The sequence below is a fragment of the Equus przewalskii genome, chromosome 23, assembly GCF_037783145.1.
Source record: "Equus przewalskii isolate Varuska chromosome 23, EquPr2, whole genome shotgun sequence".
In the NCBI taxonomy this organism is placed as follows: Eukaryota; Metazoa; Chordata; class Mammalia; order Perissodactyla; family Equidae; genus Equus; species Equus przewalskii.
In genome coordinates this window covers 8,218,511-8,236,147 of record NC_091853.1, presented here as the reverse complement: position 1 = coordinate 8,236,147, position 17,637 = coordinate 8,218,511, and the positions used below count along the sequence as shown (strand labels likewise).

Here is a 17,637-nt window from a genome sequence, read left to right as displayed (position 1 = left end):
GAGGTGAAAGACCTGTACAATGAAAACTATAAGATGTTATTGAAAGCAATCAATGATGACATAAATGGAAAGATATTCCATGCACAAGGATTGGAAGAATAAACATAGTTAAAATGTCCACACTACCTAAAGCAGTCCCAATTAGAATCCCAATAATATTTTTCACAGAAATAGAACAAAGAATGCTAAAATTCAATGGGGCAACAAAAGACCCTGAATAGCTAAAGCAATCCAGAGAAAAAAGAACAAAGCTGGAGGCATCACAATCCCTGACTTTAAAATATTCTACAAAGCTATAGTAATCAAAACAGCATGGTACTAGTACAATAACGGCCACACAGATCAATGGAACAGAATTGAAAGCCCGGAAATAAAACCACATATCAACAGACAGCTAATCTTCAACAAACGAGCTAAGAACATACAATGGAGAAAGGAAAGTCTCTTCAATAAATGGTCTTGAGAAAACTGGAAAGCCACATGCAAAGGAATGAAAGTAGCCCACCGTCTTACACTGTGCACAAAAATTAATTGAAAATGGATTAAAGACTTTAAGGTAAGAACTGGACCATAAAACTCCTAGAACAAAATACAGGCAGCATGCTCTTTGACATTGGTCTTAGAAGGATCTTTTCAAATGCCATGTCTACTCGGGCAAGGAAAATGAAAGAAAAAATAAACAATTGGGATTTCATCAGACTAAAGAGCTTCTGCAAGGCAAAGGAAACCATGAACAAAATAAAAAGACAACCCACCAACTAGGAGAAAATATTTGCAACTCATATATCTGACAAGGGGTTAGTCTCCAAAATATATAAAGAATTCACACAACTCAACAACAAGAAAACAAACAACCTGATAAAAAAATGGGCAGAGGATCTGAACAGACGTTTTTCCAAAGAAGATATACAGATAGCCAATAGGCACATGCAAAGATGTTCAACATCGCTAATCATCAGGGAAATGCAAATCTAAACTACACTGAGATATCATCTTACACCCATTAGAATGGTTATAATCACCAAGACAAAAAATAACCAATGTTCAAGAGGATGTGGAGAAAAGGGAACTCTTATACACTGCTGGTGGGAATACAAACTGGTGCTGCCACTATGGAAAACAGTATGGAGATTCCTCAAAAAATTAAAAATAGAAATACCATATGACTCAGCTATCCAACTACTGGGTATTTATCCAAAGAATCAGAATCAATAATTCAAAGAGACTTATGCACCCCTATGTTCATTGAAGCATTATTCACAATAGCCAAGATGTGGAAGCAATCCAAGTGCCCATCAACTGATGAATAGATAAAGAAGATGTGGTATATATACCTATATATATATATATATATATATATATATATATATATAATGTAATACTACTCAGCCATAAAAACAGACAAAATCATCCCATTTGCAACTATATGGATGGAGCTTGAGGGTATTATGTTAAGCGAAATAAGGCAGACAGAGAAAGATAAACACCATATGATTTCACTCATATGTGGAAGATAAACTATCATATGGACAAAGAGAGTAGATTAGTGGCTACCAGAGGGGGAGGGGGTTGGGGGTGAGCCTAAGGAGTTAAGGGGAACACTTATATGGTGACTGACAAATAATAATGTACAACTGAAATTTCACAATGTTATAAATTATGACCTCAATAAAAAAATATTGCCTTTGATGTTCAGACTTACATAACCATCAAAACCTAAGAAAGGAGGAGAAGTGTCAAGATCATGATGTAGGAAGACTCTGAACTCACCTTATCCCATGGACATAATCAATTTACAACTACTTTGGGAAGAATTACTCTGAGAAAGAACTGAAAACTGGATAAAAAGAACCCCTGCAACAAAGGAAAATCCTGACTGAGGTGGAAGAGGCAGAAAAATCCTTTCTGGAGAGGAAAAAGCCACCTTCACAAGTCACGGCCAACCTGCAGCAGTTCATGGCCAGCCGGCAGCAATCCTAAGGTACGCAGCCATCCCTGGAGGAGTGAGGGATCTGAGCAGGGGAGCATTACCACAATCAGCATCCTTTGGACTCAGCACAACTGAGATGAGTCTCATAATATCTGGCTTTGCTGGCTACTAACAACAATGGGGAATACCTCCAGAAAAGCTTATTGGATATAAGGGGAAAAAAGCCAACTCTTAAAGGGCCCATGCACAAATTCACCAGTTTGGAAAGTGACCTAAAATTATCAGAAAGAAAGGTGCACAGTCCCTTAGTGAAAAGAGACTCACTTGATAGGCTCTGGGTGCATCTTGATGAGAGTTGAGACCTCTCCAACGACTGAGACATTGGTGGCAGACATTATTGTGAACTAGTACAGGCATGCTGACACAGATGCCATTGGAGTTCTTTCCCTGGCCTCTTAGCCTAGCATCTGCCCCACCTACTAGAGTTCTGATTTAATCCAGCTCAGCCAGGGCAGGCAGCCTGCCCTAGGGGCTGGCCCCACCCAATAGCAAGCCCTCAGACAACTTGTGGGCCTGCATAGGCTGGGTGCCTGGATCCTCTGCAGCCAGGCAAATGGGTCCATCTCTGTGGGGCAGGGCATGTGCAAGGACTAGATGGAGTGTGTGGGACATTGGTGGGGTGAGGGGGGCCTCTGCAGTGGGGTGACTGTGTCCACTACAGTGGGTGGAGATGCATGCATGAGGCAGGACTGTGTTGATGGTGTGTGTGGCCCTGTGTTTAGTGGGACTTGTCAGCTGCAGAAGACTTGTGCTTCTCAAACAGCCACATAGGGGATTGGCTCCACCTTCCAAAGCCTGAAACAATTGAGGCCTCCTGTGCCTGGGGCCAGCCCCAATCAGCTGCAACCCTGAGAGAGCTGACAATAGCTTTGCAGGCTGGAGGCCTAGAGCAATTATAAGCCCCTGAGCCTAGCAACCAGCCACGCTGGGGGCCTACTCACTTAACAGAAAAACTGCAACAGGAATGTGCTATTAGACCTTGCAGCCAGCTGCGCTGGGGCTCCTGATGCCTGATAAAGTGACTGAAGGGTCCATAGCAGCCACACACAGCTGAGAATTACAACCAGTCGGCCAAGGGGATAGCCTAGCTTCCCTGGGTGCCTGCAGCAAGAGCAACCCTGCCACAACAGAAGGGCACACGTAGCCCACACAGGGGTCACTCCTGGTGTATTTGGAACTGGTAATGAGAGGGAAGCACACTGCTGGGCCTCATAAGGCATCTCTTACATAAGGCCACCTCTCCAAGATCAGAAGACATAGCTGACCCACCTCATACATAGATATAAGCACAGAGAAAGAAGCAAAATGAGGAGGCAAAGGAATATGTTGCTAGTAAGGGAACTGGACAAAACCCCAGAAAAATAACTAAATGAAACAGAAATAATATACCTGACAAAGAGTTCAAACAAAAAGTCATAAGGATGTCTTGGGAGAAGAATGGATGAATGCAGTGAGAACTTCAACAAAGAATTGGAAAATATAAAAAAGAATCAATCAGAAATGCAGAAAATAATACTGGAAATGAAAAATTCACTAGAGGGACTCAATATCAGAGTAGATGATACAGAAGAACGGATCAGCAAGCTGGAAGAAAGACTAGAAGAAATCACCCAAACTGAACAGATAAAAGAAAAAAGAATTAAAAAGAGCGAGAACAGTCTAAGGGACCCTGGGACAACATCAAGTGCACTAACATTCATATTATAGGTGTCCAAGAAGGAGAAGAGAGAGACAAAGGGGCAGAGAATCTATTTGAAGAAATAATAGCTGAAAACTTTCCTAACCTAAGGAAGGAAACAGGATGCAGGTACAGGAAGCACAGAGAGCTCCATACAAGATAAACCTGAAGAGGCCCACCAAGACACATTATAATTAAAATGTTAAAAATTAAGGATAAAGAGAGAAACCTAAAAGCTACGAGAGAAAGGCAACAAATAATGTACAAAGGACTCCCCCCAACAAATGGGACGACATCAAACTAAGAGGCTTCTATACAGCAAAGGCAACCATCAACAAATGAAAAGACAGCCTAACAATTGGGAGAACATATTTGCACACCATATATCTGATAAGGGGTTAATACCCAAAATATATAAAGAACTCATACATCCCAACAACAAAAGAACTAACAACCTAATTAAAAAATGGGCAAAAGATCTGAACAGACTTTTCTCCAAAGAAGACATACAAATTGTCAACAGGCACATGAAAAGATGTTCAACATCATTAAATATCAGGGAAATGCAAATCAAAACTACAGTGAGATATCACCTCACTCCTATCAGAATGGCTATAATTAACAAAACAGGAAACAACAAATGTTGGAGAGGATGTAGAGAGATGGGAACTCATACACTGCTGGTGGGAGTACAAACTGCTGTAGCCATTATGGAAAACAGTATGGAGATTCCTCAGAAAATTAAGAATAGAACTACTGTAAGATCCAGCTATTCCACTGCTGGGTATTTATCCAAAGAACATGAAAACATGAATGCATAAAGATACATGCACCCCTATGTTCACTGCAGCATTGTTCACAATAACCAAGACTTGGAAGCAACCTAGGTGCCCATCAAGGGATAAAGAAGATGTGGCATATATACACAATGAAATACTACTCAGCCATAAGAAACGATGACATCCAGCCAGTTGTGACAACATGGATGGACCTTTAGGGTATTATGCTAAGTGAAATAAGTCAGAGGGAGAAAGTCAAATACTGTATGATCTCACTGATAAGTAGAAAATAAAAGCAACAACAAACAATCACATAGAGACAGCGATTGGATTGGTGGTTACCAGAGGGGAAGGGGGCAGGCAGGAGGTGAAAGGGGTGATTAGGCACATGTGTATGGTGATGGATTGTAATTAGTCTTTGGGTGGTGAACATGATGTAATCTACACAGAAGTAGAAATATAATGATGTACATCTGAAACTTATATAATGTTATAAACCAATGCTACCACAATAAACAAACAAACAAAACAGACCTAGGAGATATTCTTACCACTCCCCTCTCCCTAACTACCCCACTCCATATCTAACCTGTCAGCAAATCCTGCTAATTCCATCTGCAAACATCTTTCCAAATCTCTCCACTCCCCTTCGCCTCCACTGTCACCACCCTCCATCAAGCCACTGCCCCTCTTGCCCCGTCTACTGTAGAAGCCTTCTAGGCAGTAGTATAGTGTGTTGGTAAATGGGCTTTTGTCGGGGGTGGGGGGTGGTGGGCCCTAATTTGAAGCATTTGCAAGTTTCCTTGGTATGAATACTCCAACAATGGCCTTTTCAATCTACTAACCTGACGCCACTAAATGTGCCCTTGGGAAGATATGTGCACAGTCAACTTCTTTGAGTCAGAGCAAGCCAGCGGCAGCACACCACCGCTTAGCATCCTGCTCCCTTCTTGCTGCACTCCCATCTGTGGTTCATTCTGCAACCAGAGTAATCTGTTTAAAGTGCAAATCTGATCATGCGTCTCCGCTTCTCCATACCTTCCCACAGTGTTTTGACTTTATCATGAGTCGGGTAGAGTCTTCCTGAAAGGAGAGCCCAGATCTGGTTCTGGGTTCTTGTCAAGAATTTTGGACCAAAACGTGAATCCACAACTAAACCTCAGTCCTGAGTCTTAGATTGAGTGACTTCAGAAACCCCTGAGGGAAACTGGCTTGATTAGTTTGATAAAGGACTTTGCAACCCTGGGAAGGCACTTAACTAGAAATAGGGATGGTGAAGTAAGTCAAACCCATAGTATTAATACTTTTGTACTAAATTAGGAAAAAATTGGTAATCTCTGTGGTAATGTATGTTTTGTTAATTATTTAAGATGCTTGAAAAGTTTTTTCATTATGATCAGGCATATTGATTTGGGATTTGAAAATATTTCCAAGTACTTTTTATTAGACTTGTGATATTAATTTGAAATATATAAAAAAGCTGAATTTATAAGTAATGATTATATGTTTAAGATAAATTGACTGGTCATATTTATATTTGATTTCTTAGATTTGCAGAAGTTGTGCAAGTGCTTTGACAATTTTCTGCTTCTACAACTGCCCTTTTGGGGGCTTGAAGGGGTTGACATGATCAGATGCATTATATTTGTCAATATAATTTAAAATGTTTAAAAAATAAAGTACAAGTAAAGATAATTCTTACTTTTATACCAACATTATTCAATTTATAAATAGAATAACCATTTTACTTTGAACTTAAAGTCTTTCTAAGCTAGGTTTTAAACTTTTAAAACTAGTTTTAACTTAAAAACTTTTTAAACTAGGTTTTAAAATTTACAACTTTAATAAACTAAATATCAGTGAGGAGACAGGAACCTGTCAGTGTTCCTTGCAGTGTGCAAGAACCTCTCTCTGACATTAAAACCTCAATTGCTGCTCCTATATATGCAGGGGAAACTTCTGGAAGAAAAAAAAGGACAATGGCTACCCCTAGGCAGGAAGGAAGATTTATGTTTTGTTGCATAATCTTTTGTACTGTTTGAATTTTTAAAACTATATGTCTGATTTCTTTTTCAATAAGAAACAAAGACCACTTTAAAAATGGCTGGTGGAGACCTTGAGATCTGAGGCTAGAAGGAGAAAACCTCCTTGTAAAAGGGAGGGGAGGGAGATAAGAGGAAAGTAGGTTACCAGAGGGGAATAAAAATAAGTGGAACGAATTGTTTCATATAAAGAGTGCTGAAGTTTTATAGATTACACAAACAAATCTTTGAGCCAGCTAAACTTTTTCATCATTTTATAAGTATTCCATTGACTCCACTCAACTTGCACGTAGCATTCTCCCTTTCCAGTCCTAACATTGCCCAAGGGTGGACATGTAGTTCATGCCTGCGAACACCCTCTGGCCTGTGATATATGTTTGATTGCTATGGACCTCATGAGCCTGTTACAGCTGAACATTAAAACAAAAAAGTGACAGGACTGTCCTCACCCGTCTCCACTTTGCTGGCATAACTTTCAGAGCTTGATGCACAGTAGGTGCTCAATAAACATTATTTCTCTCTTCCTCCCTAGATGCAGTGCTTAATTTCACGAAGGCCATAGGCTTAAGCTAATGGACACGTCCACTGCAGTACAGTGGGAAGCGCTGCAGGCAGGGAGCGTGCGTGATTCAGGGCGGGGCATGACTCTCGGGGAGGCAGTGGATGTCCAGATAGTGCTTCCCCAGGACAGCCTGAACAGGCCGAGGACAGCAGGTGCCACCTTCTCCTCCTCAGCAAGAGAAGTAGAATATTTAAGTTAAATCATAGGTTAATAATAACTAATATTTGACCAGTGCTTTACAGTTTACACAGGACATTCATATAGATCTTCTCATTTAGTTCTCACAACAATCCTATGAGGTCACTCATTTTATATGAGAGAAAACTGAAACTCACTAAGTGATTTACCCAAGGTCAAACTGTTGATAGACGAGGACTCCAGTCCAGGTTTTCAGACATTCAACTTGATGTTCTTTATATTGCACCACATTTGATGTAAGGAGAGGTTTTTCCTCCTCCTTAGCTTCACTGCGTAGACGATGTGTTGCTGGAAATCTTGGATCAGGTCTGCCAGACACATTGGATTCCTCAGAGTGTCATGTTTCTCTTTGGTTGAGCAGCTGTCTTGTAAGAAAGCCAAACTTGTAAATGAATTCCGTGTGTCCTTGGGGGACTGAGCCTTCTAAGTGAATGGTAGCAACACATTTTCACAGCCGGTGCTGGTAAAATAACCCGTGCGACTCTTCACAGCCTTTCAGAGGACTCACAAAAGCCCCGGTGGGACAGCAGCTGGCAGTTGAATGATATTCAATGCCGCCTAATCTAACATGTACCTGGTCAGATACTCTAGTAAGAAAGCTTCAGCTGTAATCGCTTAAATTTCTTCCATAATGAGAACATTTTATTACTCCACTGAAGAGTGTGTGCCAAGAAATTCTGTACTTAAAAATCACTAAGTAAACCAAATAGCTTTGACAGAGAATAACTTCCAAAAAGAAGATGTCCATGGTTCAATATACAGATTGAACAAACCAACCTTAAAACTCAAAACAAAACCCAATCTTTTCTTCATTTATACCACAAACTGATATAAATTCAATGTCGATTAGGGAATTAAAATTTAAACATGAGATATGAAACAAATAGAAGTACATATAAATGACTAGAAGAAAATATACACAAATACTCTATGATCTTTGAATTGTAGGACTTTCTAAGTATAAATGAAGAAACTATAAAGATTATATTTGCATAGATGGAAAAATTTTAATTTCTGTGTATCAGAAAATGTAATAAAATTAAAGGGCAAATGACATACTGGGAAAGATACTTGCACCTGGCAAGTCAAAGTGTTATTATTCTTGATACAGAAAATAGGCAAAAGGTAACAGTTCACAGAGAAATAAATACAACTAGCCAATAAATATATGTGTAATCATTCAACCTCAGGAAAAGTCAAAGAAGTACAAATTAAAGCCATAGTGAGATACTTTTTCACCTGCTTAGAATGGCAAGGGAGAATTTTCAGTCTTATGTGATGCTGGCAGACGTGAAAATTTTCTGGAGGTCATAGAGCAATGTGATTCAGAGCTATAAAAATGCTTATTTTCTTGAGGTTAACAAGAAACTTACTGGATCTGTATGAAGAACACCAACTTAAAATTTTTTTTATGTATTTATTTTTACTGTGGGAGATACCATGTTTCTGCATGAAAAGATTCAGTTTTGTAAATATATCAATTTCCTAAAATTAATTTTCGCGTTTAATGCAATTGCAGTGAAAAACTCTAGTAGGATTTTATTTGGAGAGCTTGGTAGGAATTGATAAAGTGAGTTTAATTTTTCTTTTCTGTTCTGAGTAAAGCATTTTCTTGGGGTGCAGAAAATTTTATTATGGAAGCATAGATAGGAAAGTAAGCCAAGAAGATTTTAAATAGGAACAAGAAATAGGAAATATGTATGCAATGGGATCTTAATATGTATTACAAAGCCACGGAAACTAAAGACAAGGGTGGCAGAAGAAAAGATAGCCGTATGGATCAAACAGAATAGGGTGACCACACATACAAACCCTAGCATATGGGGGAATTTAGCACATGATAAAATGTTGAAAAACATTATTATTCAAAAGATGGTGCTGGATCAATTGAGAAACTATTTGGAAACAAGTAACAATAGATTTTTATCTAGCAGCTTGTAACAAAACAAACCCCCGAATGGAATAAGTTAAATGAGAGGAAATGACATTGTAAAAAACTAGAAAATAAAGATGAATGCCTATATGATTTTGTAGTGAGAAAGGCCTTTTTAAGTAAACAAAAACAATAAAGGGAAAGCTGGATAGAACTGATTACACAATAATTTAAAACTACCACAAGCTAAATTAGTAGGCAAATAGCTATCTGACAACAAAAACCAACACAAAGTCACAATCCTTGAAAAATCAAAAGCCTAGAGGGCTTGTCCATGACCATCCTCAGGTTCCGTAATTCACTAGAATGACTACAGAACTCAGGAAAGCACTGTACCTACGGTGACAGTTCTATTATAGTGAAAGGAAACAGAGTAAAATCAGCAGAGGGAAGAGACTCGTAGGGCTGAGTCTGGGAGAAGTCCAAACGCAGGGCTGCTTCTGGTTGTTGTCTCCCCATGGAGTCATAGATGGTGTCACCTCCTGGCCACAATGTGTGGCTGGAGTATTGTCAACCAGGGAATCTCACCTGAGCCTTTGGCGTTCAGAGTTTTTATTGGGGCTCAATCACATACTGTCCATATGGCTGGTTTTGTCTCCATCCCCTCCACGAGGTCAGATTAATGGCTTCAGTTTCCAGTTCCTCTGGAGGTCAGAACTGCAATTTTCCTTTCGCCAGCAACTAGCAACCTTTAAAAATTTTTCTTCAGAGGTAGATTAACTTTTGTTGAATATAGCTATCAATGAGAAATTATTAGATTTACTGTGCAATGTATTAGTCCGCTCATGCTACTATAACAAAATGCCAAAGACTGGGTGGCTTAAACAACAAAAATTTATCTTCTCCCAGTTTAAGAGGTTAGGAAGTCCAAGATCAAGCTGCTGGTGGATTCAGTTCCTGGAGAGGGCTCTCGTCCTGGCTTGCAGAGGGCTGCCTTCTTGCTGTGTCCTCACAGGGTAGAGGGAGAGAGTGAGCTCTCTGTCATCTCCTCTGATAAGGACACTAATCCTATAGGATCAAAGCTCCACCCTTATGACATCATTTAACCTTAATTACTTCTTTACTCCAGATACAGCCATACTTCAACATGTGAATTTTGGAAAGACACAATTCATGGCATGTATTAATAAATAGTTCAGTTATTTAGTGAGTTCCAGAATTTCGTTATTTGTTCTGCCTTGGCCATTTTCAGCATCCTGGGTTATATTTGTTAATGAGTATCTCTAGTAGGCACAGCCCTGTTTTCCACTGCTTTCTACATCCATCAAAATAGGGGCATTTGATGCCATTACCCAAAAGACTCAACCTTGCTTCCCATCATGTGGCATCAGAGGAAGAGGTGATCATGAGTACACGTGCATTTTAGAGTCTCAGCAGACCCACAGCCTTCCATTTGCTGTCCACTCCTGTCCTGTTTTGCTAGTCCAGCCTATCAGTGGCACCTCAGTATTACTCATGCCTAGCATTCCAGTTTTGCATCAGGGATGCACTCTAGGCCATTTGACCAGGGTCCTGTTTATTTAGTGTTTCACCATCTCCCATGGGGTCCCTGGATTGCTTTCCCAGCCAAGAGTACACCTGTCCCCTGACACTGAGAATTTACATCTATTTCCTGCTTTTGTCTGCCAGATTAGATCTTCTGAAATAAAAATGTGTGTGATCCATACTTATATTCGCCATTTTTTTCAGACACTGTGTATTGATTACCCAGATGGCGATATGGACGTCAGCTTCTGCAGAGGAGGGTCTTTGCTGGCATCCCCCATTTTTGTCCCTATGGTGTTGAATGCCTGCACATTTTTATACCCAACCCATTTCATGATCCCAAAAACCTCCCAAACATTAAATTATAACTTTTAGAAAACTACCAAGTAGTGTGAACACACCCCCACACCTCCCCAAGCACATCCGTGACCTTTCACGCTGTCTCCACTTGCACCCCATCTTTTGCCCCCACTCCCATGCTGAGCCTCACTAGCAGCTTCTACTGGTCCAGCACTTGGTGATAAAGAAAGTTAATGGTCAAATTTGCTACATCAAAATATCCCATTTTGTTGCAGCATATCAATTGTTTGCTTACTCACCAATTTTTCTGCCAGGTCTCCTAAGTGATCTTGTGTATAAAAAGAAGAGAAAATGCCACAAGGTAAATTATATGAGGTTCAGTAGGGACCAAAAAGCAGCTATATCACAATAATAACAGTTACCATGCACATGTAATATCTTAATTAGACACAAGGCAAGAAAATATAAGGGAAGGTAAAGCATTTAAAGATTTTGTATATTAGATTTCCAGGGCTGCCGTAACAGAATACCCCAGACTGGGTGGCTTACACAACAGAAAGTGATTGTCTCAGAGTCCTGGAGGCTGGAAGTCCGAGATCAAGGCGTCAGCAGAGTTGGTTTCTGGTGATAGAATTGATAGCTATTAGGTATTAATCCTCATGGCTCCCTTCCCTCCACTTCCTATAGATGCTCTCAGGACATTGCCACATCCCGCTTCTTTCTCTCTGCTGCTCTCATCAAATACATATTCTGAGCAGAGGGCTCCATGCTGAGCTTTAACACCGGCCCTATGTTTGTGAGATATCTTTGGTCACAGGTGAAGCTGGAGGAGAGCAAGCCTGGGGAGGAAGTAAGTCCAAGACCTGAGGGCTCACCTTGACATTCCCTTCCTCCAGGAAGGCCTCCCCATGGCCAGCACAGAGGGGCTCTCAGCTCTTTTCAGTTCCCTTTCATGTGTCTCCATGGCCTGGATTACAGACTGCAGGAGGCTCGGGAGAGAGTCCTTTCCCTTTATCTGGCCTCCCTTTTCACATTTGCCTCCCACAGAAAGTTCCAAGCTTTTCTAACTCTTGGTGTTGTATGTCCTCACCACAAGGCCCTTGTTTTCAAGTGGAGGGAAAGGAAGCTGACATTCTTTGAGCACCTACCCCATGATGGGTGTCTTTCATACATTACCTTACTTATTTCCACGTGGCCCATTCTACTGTGAGGGTCAGAGGTGCTCACATGTTAGGTAATGTCCTCAGGTCACCTGCAAGTAAGCATTTGGCTAGGATCTAAACTTAACTGCAACCTTCTTCAAACATCAAGATCAGGTTATGGTCCTGAACACTCTTTTTTCTCATGCATCCCGACACCATAGAATACTGTCCGTGGAGGACGGCATGCAAGGTAATGATGTGAAAACAATGTCAACTGTGAAATACTTCATTCAGAGAGAAGTAGTATTGGCAAAAAGGATCTTTTCAGCAGCCAACCTTGTCCTGGGAAGAAAGCTCAGTTGAGGCCGGTTCACTAAAGGCAGATGAATTGCAGCTGAGGGCCAATAAAGTTACAAGAAAGTAGCATTTCTTTCAGCTGGCAGGAGGCCCTGCAGGGCCCAAAGCCCAAGGATCAGGGCAAGCCTCCTCTTCTGTGGCGCAGCTAACAATTCCTGCCTCAACGTGCTGAGGGCGCCCTCTACTGCCCAGCATCTTACTAACAAATGGCGCGTAAAGACCTTTGAGAATCTTGACCTGGAAGGCAGCACAGTATTTCTGAATTTCTAAACCCAACTTGAGGGTTATTATTTAAAGAAACTAACACATTTTTCTTTAGAAAATGATTGTGTTGGATGATAGTCAGAATGTAAAAGTATTCTCCAAAGAAAATTGGAAAGAACTACAGTAATTCATTCACTTTAAGTCTGTAAACATTAATTTACCAACATAAATAGCATGCTCTTTAGCTCTTTGGAGGATGGCAATGGGGGAAAATGAAAAATCATGATTTAGCAATTACTGGCTGAACCACATTTTAAGAAATCTGACTAAGATGAAGGGTGAAAATTCAAAATTCAAACATCTCTTTGGAGGCTGGTAATTCACATTATAAATGAATTCTTCATTTTACAAGACTTCAGCATAGGCCTCGGCTCAACTACCAATTCTCCTAACCCCAGAGGAGCTTTGAGAACCTGAAAGGAGTAGGGGTTTGTGAGATCTTTGAGCACTGGGGGAAGAGTGTCTTGTCTTGAGATTTTACTAGGATTCAGCCTCTGAGTTACATCTGACCTAAATATCACAAATTATATGAATATTGGGATTGCACATGTCATATAATATAATTGCTTTTATGTACAGAAGATGAAATTATTTCATTCAGTGAACACCTCCATAGTCTCTTCATCATAATACACTACCATTTAAACAGAATCCTATTTACTATGTACACACTTTTTTTTTTAAGGACTCTGTTAGGGAATGGGAATGCCAAGTTAATTATTCTTAGGACAAGCAAACTTAAGAAGTCAATGAAACCCTGCTGCAGCCCTTCCCCCGACAGTACTTTCCCCTTTCTTTGCTAAAAGGGTTTCCTCTGGCGTTCCCTCTCCTGACCCGTAAGCCATTGAACATTTTTCTCAACTATGCCAACAGTTTCATAACATCTGCTCTTGACACAGGGAAAGTGGAAAACTTTATACAAGTTGTTATTTACATTAAATATGGGTTGCCTCTCAAAGGTGGGTTTCTCTTGCTTGATACGCATAAAAGACAATTATTATGGCATCAGATTTTGAGGAAAGTAAAAAGCTTTATTGTGAGGTTAACCTGCAAGGAGACAGGAGGCAAAAACTCTCAAATCGGTTTCCCAATTCAAGATTTGGGATTAAATTTAAGAGTTTAGGGAGAACAGGCAGATATGCAGAAACTCTAGTGATGCAAGTTTTGATTGGAGGGTTTTAAACATTTATGGTAAGGTTTTAAACATTTATGGTAAGATTTGTTTTAAATGTTTATGGTAAGGTTTTAAAAGTTTATGGTAAGGTGTGGAAGGGGCTTTAACACTGGGTCTTCCTAGACAATGGACACCTCGCCTCTGATAAGAGTCTGACTTTCACGTTCCAGCAGTGTCCTGGTCCTGTGGTTCTTTAGGGGGAGAATCTTTGGTTCCAGTGTCATTTCAGGTCAAGATTTCCTCCTCTGTGCATGCTCTGGCTACATGACTTGCATTTTTGGCTTGCCCTTGAAAAACCTTCTGTTGCTAGAATGTGGTCAGTTTGAACTGGTCCTGGAGGGCCCGTGGTTACAGATACAAATGTAAAAACAAGATTGGTGACCAACAGGAGAGCATTAAGGAAGCAGTTGTGAATTCTGCTTCTTTCTTATGAAACAAAATATATTTGTGTACCACAGAGCTGGCTGGCTGGGTAAATAAAGACCTTTCAAACCGCCCTGCAGTTCTTTTCTCAGAGCTGCCTGAGTGTTGGATTCTTCTTCTGTGTTCTTTGACCTGAGTTCCTTTGAATAGTGAGCTTAGCAACGCTCCTTTTTTTAAATCACTTTATTGAGGTAAGATTGACATACAAAACGCTGTACGTAATTAACGTGTACAACTTAATGAGTTTGGAGATAAGTATATACCCATGAACCCGTTGCCAGGATATATGCCATAAACATATCCATCTCCTCCAAAAGTTTCCTCCCACACTATTTATTTTTGTGATAAGAACACAATGTAAGATCTACCCTCTTAGCAAGTTTCAAGTATGTAACGCAGTGTTGTTAATTCTAGGTGCTATGCTGTACCATAGATCTCTAGGCCCGGAGTGGGAGGGAGGGGTGGGGTAGGGTGGGCTTGGGTTTGGCTCAGTAGCTGTGGGCGAGGCCTTCCACGCTCTATCTTGAGGACAGTGATAAAGGTTAAAAATAAACTGTAGCCCTTGAGTGGGCTTTATGAGGAGTAGTTATTTAAGTATGGGATTTATTTGACAAAGCAGCAGAGGACAGCTTCAGCCCAGCACCTCCCCGAAAGTTCTTGCTTGGGCAGGGAACCCCTACATCCCCCGGTTGTGGTGGTTCTGCAGCAAAGATATTGGAGGAGGATTGGAAGACACTACTACAGCTCCATAAGACATTTTATTCATGCTCACTTAAAAACTAAACCCACTAAATCAACTTCCTTCCTCCCTCCCTTCACCAACTTTGTAGGGTACCCACCATGTGCAAGGCACACTGCTAGGTGCTAGGATTCGAAGGTGAATGAGCCACTTGGTCTTTTTCCTCATGGGTGGTGGAGTTTGTGGCTTAGCCTGTGCCCAGTGCTGGGTCTCAGCCTTTTGAGCATGAGTTCCTCCCTTGACTGTGTTTCCAAGAGCCAAAGAGAGGTAGTGGAGTCTAACAAAGGACAGGGCCCCTCCCAGCTTCTCTCTCTTCACAAGTGAATGCCACACTTTAAACTGGAACACTTCTGTTTATTTAGCACCTAATAAATGCTAAGAGAATTCTGAGTACTTTTTCTCTTCTCTTTTGGTTGGGAGCATGTTCCTAAGTATGACAAATGTGAGCAGACCACATGGAGAGCTGAGGGACTATAGGAAAGGGGGGAGCAGACCATTCTCTCTTTCTGAAAAGTAGAAATTTTTCATAGAAACATATTTTTGTAATTTTCTTTTTAAAAAAGTGTATTAGTGTGGAAAAATTTAAACATGCATAAAAATAGAGAGAATAGTATAATAAACTCTCATGTGCCCTCTGCCTAGCTTCAACAATTATCAATTTATGGCTTACTCTGGTTTCACACACAGCTTCTCACCTGTATTATTTTGAAACAAATTTGATATATTATTTCATCTGTAAACATTTCAACATGTAGTTCTAATAGATAAGGACTCACTTAAAAAAAGTAATTACAAAACAATTAGTTCACCAAAATTAGCAATAACTCTTTAATATTGTAAACCATCTAGTCAGTATTTAAATTTCTAATTGTCTCATAAGTGCATATGTGCATTTTTTACAGTTTATTTGTTTGACTTAGGATCCAAATCATCTCTACCTATGGTAATTTGTTACTTTGTCTCTTGTTTCTTTTATTTCATAGATTATCCCCCTCCATATCCCTCTGTCTTTTATTACCCTTGTAATTGACAAAAGACTAATTTCATCCAGCGGATTTTGCTGACTGGATCCCTGTGTTGCTATTTAACAAGGTCCTTCATACTCTGTTTCCTGTAAATTAGTAGTTGAATCTAGAGGCTTGGTCAGATCCAGGTTCCATTTTTCTGTCAAAATGACTTCATAAGTGGTGGAATAATCTCTCTCTTTTTCATGACATTCTTTATAAAGTCACTGTGGTTTCTGCACTTGGTCGGAGCCTGTAAAACAAGGTTTTTCTACCACAACACTATTGAAATTTTGGACTAGATAATTCTTTGCTGTGGGGGGCTCTCCTGTGCATTACAGGATGTTGAGCAGAATCCTGGCCTCTACTCACTAGATGCCAGTAGTACCCACCCTCCAGTTGTGACAATCGAAAATATCTCCATACATTTCCAAATGTCCCCTAGGGAAAGTGGGGCAAAATCGCCCTTGTTGAGAACCACAGGTGTAGACGAACCATCAGTTCTTCTTAAAGGTCATCTGTCTGGACCTTGAGAGAATTATGTTAAGTGAAATAAGCCAGCGAGAGAAAGATAATCTGTGTATGACTCCACTCATATGAGGAATTTAAAATTATAGACCAAGAACAGTTTAGTGGATGCCAGGGGAAAGGTGGGGTGGGGGGTGGGCACAAAGGGTGAAGTGGTGCACCTACAACACGACTGACAAACATTAATGTACAACTGAAATTTCACAAGATTGTAACCTATCAATAACTCAATAAAAAAAAATTAAAAAAAAAAGGTCATCTGTCCATAACATTTAATTGTCCCAGTGCTAATCAATTTGCCACAAGACCTAAGCCATTTACTACACCTGTTGTTTCCAGTTGCTGCTATGACAAATTACCACAAATATAATAGCTTAACACAGTACAGATTTATTATCTTATAGTTCTGAAGGCCAGAAGTCTGAACTGGGTTTCACTTGGCTTAAGTCAAGGTGTCAGCAGGGCTGTAGTCCTTCTAGGCTCTAGGATAGAATCTGTTCCCTTGCCTTTTCCAGCTTCTAGAAACTGCCAGCATTCCTTGGCTCATGCCCCTTCCTCCATCTTCAAAGCCAGCAGGGTAGTAGCATCTTGCAATCTCTCTCTCTCTGACTCTCTTGTATCTCTTTTATTAGAACCCTTGGTATTACTTTGGGCCCGCTGGAATAATCCAGAATAAGCCCCCAATTTTAAATCCTTAAATTAATCATAGTTGCAAAGTCCCTTTTGTTATGTAAAGTAACATATTCACAGGTTTTGAGGATTAGGACATTGACATCTTTTGGGAGCCATTATCCTGCTTATCACACTCCTATAACTGAGAGTCAGAATCACACTCCTATAACTGAGAGTCAGAAAGAGTGGAAAATTCACCAAGAGATTTACAAAGAGTGATTTTAACAGAAAACAGAACAAAAGTGTGTAGAATGTAGGAATAATCGTAATTTGGTCATAGTCCCTAGGCTTGGCCTCCTCGCTGATGGTTCAGAGAACCTCCGTGGACACAAAAAAGGCTGTGTGTGCATTAGCCATTTATGATCTC

General features: G+C 40.3%; 1 long non-coding RNA gene across 1 annotated transcript; it reads right to left on the bottom strand.

Moving 5' to 3' along the window:
- Nucleotides 1-8,231: 8,231 nt before the first annotated feature.
- Nucleotides 8,232-12,597, bottom strand: LOC139078826 (uncharacterized). Its single transcript, XR_011531948.1, has 3 exons — nucleotides 12,446-12,597; nucleotides 12,144-12,219; nucleotides 8,232-11,588 (listed from the first exon to the last, which is right to left on the bottom strand). It is a non-coding gene; the product is annotated as an uncharacterized lncRNA (long non-coding RNA).
- Between the last annotated feature and the right edge of the window lie 5,040 nt (nucleotides 12,598-17,637).